We start from the raw sequence: 7330 nt of genomic DNA, 5'->3' as shown, positions 1-7330 counted from the left end.
ATAATGTTAATATCAAGTTGTTCGAAAAAGTTTTGAATACATCATCTAAACTACGAAGATAAATCTCATGAACTGCTTTATAGTACATTTAACCACCTTTAATTTTAGTGTTGGCAGACATCAGTACTTCTTATAGTTCTTGAGATATATGTTTTCATAAATCAAAATGTTTGTCCGAACAACTTAAAATTAATATTTTGTGAATTTATTTTGGCAAATATCTTGAAAACTACTACTCCTACGAAGATAAACGTCAAAGTAGTTTATGACGTTTATTTTCGTAGGAGTAGTAGTTTTCATGAACTTCAAAATGAATTCACAAAATGTTAATTTTAAGTTCGACCAAATTTTCATTTGCCAAATTTATATTCATATGTGAATACCATAAAAACTGCTACTCCTACAAAGGTAAACGTTATAAACTATTTTATAGTAAATTTAACTAGCTTTAATTGAATGCTGACAGACATTTGTACGTCAACTGGTTTCTGAAATAAAATTTTCCATAAATGAAACCTATTGTCCAAACAAGTGTAAATCAATTTATTTTAGCAAATATCATTAAAACCACTATTCCTACAAAGGTAAAGATCATAAACTACTTTATTGTACATTAAACTAGCTTTAATTTGATTGCTAATAGACATCTGTACGTCATATAGTTCCTGAGATATAGATTTCTCAAAATAAATTAACTAACTACTAATATTTCAGTACATTTTTATGAAATGTTGGTTTTTAAAAAGCTATATCTCGAGAACTATTGGACGTAAATAGCTCTATTAGAGCTCATATTTCAGAAAATTTACTCTTCTTTAAATAATGTATTTTTAGATTTTCTAGTATTGTTGGTAGTTTTTAAGATATAGAGCTCCGAATGAAAAATTAATAATTTTTTACGTTTTGAAACAGCCGCCATTTTTTATTCCCTCTACCTATACTTGGCAGTCTCATCAATTTAGACTAGTAATTATACCTAGTTTTCATTGAAGTAATAATAAATTGGGGTGAAATAACTGCCTTTTTTTTACCCCGGCTCTTGTTCTATGTGAATGAAACATGATATATGACATTGTTAAAAGAATATGAAGGTAATTTCTTATTTATATTATTACAAGCTGACTCGGCAATGCTATTGCTACATTTGAGAATGTATATAGATTCAATGAACAAAATTGATAGTTTGATTTAAATTATTATATTTAGTTAAATTATACATATATGTTTTTATTTTATACCAGATCGGCCTGGTGGGCCTTACATGGTTCATATAACCGTTACATTATATATTTTTTTAACAATTGATTATGGGGGGGTTAGTCTCGTACAAAAGACACCCCCTAACTATATACAATGTTATAATTAAAAGAAGAAAAAAAATGATAAAAGAATAATGTTTCTTAATAAAAGAGAAAAGTAAAATTAATAACAAAAAATAATGATATTGGTACACTTAACAAAACAAACAATTGTCCTCTAATAGTTAAAAGAAACAAGTTAATTTTAAGGGACGAGAGAAGAGAAAAAAAAATAATAATAATAAGTAAAATAGAGGTAGTGAATTAATAAATATAGAATTTATAACAGAAAGTCCTGCAGTAGCCTGGGCTTCAGTCTTCGAGTTGAGGTTGGGTTTCCCAAGTTGTAAGTCACTGCTCATTATACATATAGGTATACATTATTATTATTATGATTTGGTAACATAATCTGTACCAATATATGTGATGACTAGGGATAGGATTTTTATGTGCTAAAAAATTCGAAATATGTACATAAATATGTGCTAATAAATTGTCAGATATTTAAAAATATATGTAAATGATATATATTTATAAATTTTGTATTATTCAACAATATTAATCACTAATTGATTGGTAATCTTATAAATTAAAAAAAGTTGCATAAATATGTATTTATCATATATTATATGAATAATATTTTAAAGAAATTATGATAAAATGTACTTAGAGAAAACATAGCTATTCATTAACAAGACATTAATTAGTAATTGTAATTACACTAATTGATTAATAATTACTCAGAATGACTTATGAACAAATTATAAATGAAAATAAAGAATAATCCTTATTAAGAATAAAAATTAAAAAAAAACCTTTAGAAAAATATTTAAAACTTTGAAAGAAATCAATTATTCAGCCGGGTCAGTTACAAAATTATTGCAGATTAAATGCATTTTTAAATTTTCAAATAAAAATCTTCGTCGGTTTGACCGCAGAATGGACTTGTACCGGCTAAGAGATCTTTCAACATCTACTGATGTTATAGGGGCTACTGATGTTATTTAGATGAAGCTATTTTCATTGCATCTAGTTCGGTATTCTACATCACCTGGGCGGCTGTGTCATCATTTGTTATAATAAGGAATAAGACCCTTGCTCTTTTTAATTGATTCTTAGAAATTCTCGATGTAATTCTGTATGAAAATTTATTATTGCCACTGCTTTTAATTTGTGTTCAAAGATGAAGATTTTGAAATTTGTTCGCACTATTTATGATAAATGAGAAATTTCACTTTTAAGTTTTTTTGCGTTCTCTTGAATTTTACGTTGTTGCTGCGAAAAAATGTATTTGAGTGATGACATTATTTTTTTAGCATCTCAAGAAAGAAAAGTTTAACTTAGCTTAGCTTAAAGTTAACTTTAGAATTAGAGTTATAGACGATACATGAATAATATAGCTTAATAGAATCAGTAATACTTTTATCTTATTCTTCGGAAAGAGAAGAATCATATGGTGTACAATAAGCATGAAAATTTAAATCTAAATTTAGTTGATGCATCCTGAAAGAGCAGACGTTCTTTTTGGTTTTTAACGGTTCTGTTAACGTAGGAACAATGTTCACTGGAAGAAAAAAATGGAAGTAGAAAAATTTCTAATTTTTAATTTATTTGAAAAATAGTATTTGGCAGTTTGAAACAGCACTAAAAATTAATATGAAATTCTTTTTTCTAATAATAGGGGTATTCATGATCTTTAGTTTAACATGTTAAAGCGTGCTAAATGGAAAAACTTATGGTAAATGGAGACATATCTCCTTCTTTTACCATGTTAAAACGATATAACATGGTTGAGAGTCTGTTACTAGGTCTGTTAAATGAAGAATGACGTCACGAAACAGACCAGCTGAGCTTGTCACCATTTTATTTGTTGTCGTGTTAGGTTACTTTCTCGTAGTTTGTGTTTTGTTTTCTTTTATCTTTTGTTTTGGACTTTTTAAAAAAGACAGTAGCCAAACTTTTACACTTCTATTTCTCACTTATTTTAGGCAGGTTGTAATAAATTACTGTAATCAAAACTTAGAAGTAAACAATAACATGAAGTTTTGGAAGGAAAGATTTATAAACAAGCTGCTCAGAAAATCCGCTAGGAGCCCTTATGCATTTACCATTTAACATGGCTTTAAATAGGGCTGCTCACAATGATATTATACTTATAACATTTAACACAACATCATGAATATTGTTTATATTGAATAAGTACCCGCGAAGTTGAACAAAGGGGGAAAAATTGACAAGTGACCAAAAAGAGGGAAAGAATTAATTTTCATGCAACGATAATTGTACTGTATGTTTTAGACATGGAAACAAATATGTCGGAACAAGCGAGCGATGCGCATGAAGAAGCGCTTCCAGAAGAACACGCTGAACCGGAAAAAGAAGGTAAAACTTTTTTTTTTTAAATATTCATTTATTGCTATTCACAACTACATTATAATTCATTTAGTAAATCTGATCTAAGTTAAATTGGAGTGTTACAGGCGTGTAGAGAAACTACCCATTGGTAGCACTCTGATGACATTTTACATTAGCTGGCCTCGTGGTCATATTCTCTTCAGGCACCTCGGAAGATTGTCAGGAATGGAAGAGGAGGAAAGGTTGGAAACTAGGGGGTTTGAGTGGTTAGGGAGTCTATAATGGAAGGAGTGATATCGGTTCGGGCTAGATCGGTTACATAGGGAACCTACATGAGTTGGAAGTTTAGACCGTTTGTGCTGTAATAGTCGATATCGACGAGCAGTTTCCTGTCTTTTCAGTCTTGTGTGAGGATTCCGGGTTAATAATCGTTTGTCCAAATTTAGTCCAAGGTAGCGGATCTATTCGACTGGGGTAAGAGTAACATCATTAAATGAAACTGTAGGGCAGTCAGTATGTTTACGGCGAAGGGTAAAGGTGATTTGTTGGGATTTGTTGGAATTTATCTTAATCCTCCAGTACGACACCATTCTTCGAGGGCTGTGATATGGGATTGGAGACTTTGGGATAAAATTAATGGATTATTATTAACAGCGAGCATACATGTGTCATCGGCATACGTGGTGAGGATAGTGTTAGGATTGGTTGGAATGTCAGCTGTATAGACGGTGTAGAGGATGGGACCAAGGAACACCAACCTTGAGGAACACCAGCGGACTGAGAATAGAGGGATGAATAGGAACCATTGTGGTATACTTGGAATAATCTATCAATGAGAAAGGAACGAATGATGAGAGAGTATGTAGGAGGTAGGAATTATGGAGTTTGTAAAGCATTCCCGGGTACCAGACTCGATCAAAAGTATGTTCTACATCAAAAAAGAATCCCACGCAGTACGTTCCGCGCTCCAAAGAAGACGAGACAACGTCCACTACACGATGACATTGCTGGATAGTGGAGTGGGATGTTCGGAATCTAAACTGATTATCAGGGATTATATGATTGGAATCCAGGATGGGGTATAGGCGTTTCATAATGAGTTTTTCAAGGATTTTGCCCATTATCGATAATAGGAACGTAAAATTAAGTATTAATTTTTTTATTTATTTATCATCGAGCGTTGCTGACATAAAAAATAATAAATATTTTTATTAAAAACTTATCATATTGTTTATACATACATACATACATTGGTTTTGGGGGAACAAAAACACTTGGTGTTTTTCTCACTGTAGGGCAAGACTATGCAAACAATAAAGTTGCGAAATGTCACTGAAAGATGTATTATTGCAAAGGAATTATTGACTGACCCACTAAAACAAATGTATACATACAACGAGTAATAAGTTAAGTATTGGCGAAAGCCAAATGTCAAAAAAGAGAAGGAGGAATAAGACGTAACACGGGTGAACTGCTGTAACATACTAACTTTATTGGGTTCGGTACATCTCTTTATATACATGCGATCAGCTGATCTCCTCAGTCAGCTGACATAGAAGTAACAGCTGACTAAGGCTTTAACTTTATATATATATATTGAAACCTGCTCATTTCTAGCTTGCAGGGTAGTCATCCTAGTAGAATGACTATAGATTTCAGCATGACCCTACTATTTTAGCGAAAACTAATAATAGCTCCAAGGGTCCACCACAAAGTAAATTTCAACCCGTCCAGGCCGGATTGGAACCACAGCTTCAGACCCAAGTCTACTTCGAGATAGAAATAAATTGCTAACCACATCCTAAGTTTTATCGAATTGGAACATTAGTGTTGTGTAAGATGAAATTTATTTACTTCACATAAATCCATTTTCCAATTTCAGTTACTTTTTCAATGCTCCACGATTTACTTATTATTTTAATTGTCTCCTTTTTCCTGTTTTAAATACAAAATGGGATAAAAAGGTCCCTAGAACGGGATATAGAGGGGAGGGAGAGGGTAATGCGGGAATGATTACCTTCTATTATTTTCGGTCTTACTTATAGACATCAAAAATCGACTGATATGATTAAGGAGATATTCGATAACCTTTTTTCTCTTAGTAGAAACAGGAGTATATGATGGGGTTTTTTAAATGAAAATATTTTTTATTTTCATGTATTGATTTTGCGATCAAAGACTCAAATAGTCGTAGGACTATGAATCAACGTTTCACCCAACTTTCCAGGGCTAAAAAAGATAGAAACATTTAAATGATGTAAACATAAACGAACCAAATAAATGAATAATTAAAAAGATCTACATCGAAACGTAAAATTAATTAAGAATAATAGTGAATAGTAACCGTTTTAATACAGTAGTAAAATCTTTTAGTACAAGAGCCGGGAAGAAAAAAAGGCAGCTATCTCAATTTTAATTCTTAGTAAAAATTGATGATTCTGCCAAGTATAGGTAGGGGGAATAAAAATGGCGGCATTTCAAAGCGATAAAAAAAAATTAATTTTTCATTCGGAGCTCTACATCTTAAAAAGTAGGAACAACACAAGAAAATCTAAAATAACATTATTTAAAGAAGAGTAAATTTGCTAAATTATGAGCCATAAAAGAGCTATTTACCTCCAATAGTTCTCGAGATATAGCCTTTTAAAAAGCAACCTTTCATAAAAATCCATTGATATATTTTAGTAGTGATTTTCGAGAAATATATATATCAATAACCATTCAACGTACAAATGTCTATTAGCAATCAAATTAAAGCTAAATAATTGTACTATTAAGTAGTTTATGACCTTTACCTTTGTAGGAATAGTAGTTTTAATGATATTTGCTAAAATAAATTGATTTATAGTTGTTTGGACAATAAGTTTGATTTATATAAATCTTATTTCAGAAACCAGTTGACATACAGATATCTGCCAGCATTCAAGTTAAAGCTAGTTAAAGTTACTATAAAATAGTTTACAACGTTTATCTTTGTAGGAGTAGCGGTTTTTATGATATTTGACAAAATAAACTCACAAAATGTTAATTTCTAGTTGTTCGTATAAAATGTTGGATTTTTTTGAAAAATATATCTCTAGATCCATAAGACGCATATGTGTCTGCCAACACTCAAAATAAAGGAAATTTAACTTACTATAAAGTAGTTTATGACACTTATCTTCGTAGGGGTAGTAGCTTTTATGATATTCGCATATGAATATAATTTTGGCAAACGAAAATTTGTCCAAACAACTATAAATCAATTTATTTTAGCAAATTTCTTACAAAAAAAACTACTCCTACGAAAATAAACGTCATAAACTACTTTACAGTACATTAAACTAGCTTTAATTTGAGTGCTAATAGACATCTGTACGTTGAATGTTTTTTGAGATATAGATTTCTCAAAATAAATTCACTAACTTCTGATTTTCTAGTGCATTTTTTACGAAAGGATTCTTTTTAAAAAGCTAAATCTCGAGAGCTATCGAACGTAAACAGCTCTATTAGGGCTCATATTTTAGCAAATTGTTGGCAAAGTTTTTAAGATATAGAGCTCCGAATAAAAAATTAATTATTTTTAAGGTTTTGAAACAGCCTCCATTTTTTATTCCCCCTACCTATACTTGGCAGACTCATCAATTTTGACTAGTAATTATACATAGTTTTCATTAAAGTAATCAAAAATTGGGGTG

The 7330-nt window shown here is 30.7% G+C and overlaps 1 long non-coding RNA gene across 1 annotated transcript in view; it reads left to right on the top strand.

Moving 5' to 3' along the window:
• The first annotated feature begins 3591 nt into the window (after nt 1-3591).
• LOC136796439 (uncharacterized) overlaps nt 3592-7330 on the top strand; it is a 5774-nt gene continuing 2035 nt past the window's right edge. The window contains exon 1 of the long non-coding RNA XR_010844164.1: nt 3592-3680. This is a non-coding gene — a long non-coding RNA (uncharacterized lncRNA). The remainder of the gene's footprint in view (nt 3681-7330) is intronic.

Source organism: Halyomorpha halys, unplaced genomic scaffold (assembly GCF_000696795.3).
Source record: "Halyomorpha halys isolate HHAL.00 unplaced genomic scaffold, Hhal_1.1 Scaffold695.1, whole genome shotgun sequence".
In the NCBI taxonomy this organism is placed as follows: domain Eukaryota; kingdom Metazoa; phylum Arthropoda; class Insecta; order Hemiptera; family Pentatomidae; genus Halyomorpha; species Halyomorpha halys.
Note: the sequence above shows the minus strand (reverse complement) of the source record. Positions and strands in the feature narration are given on the sequence as shown.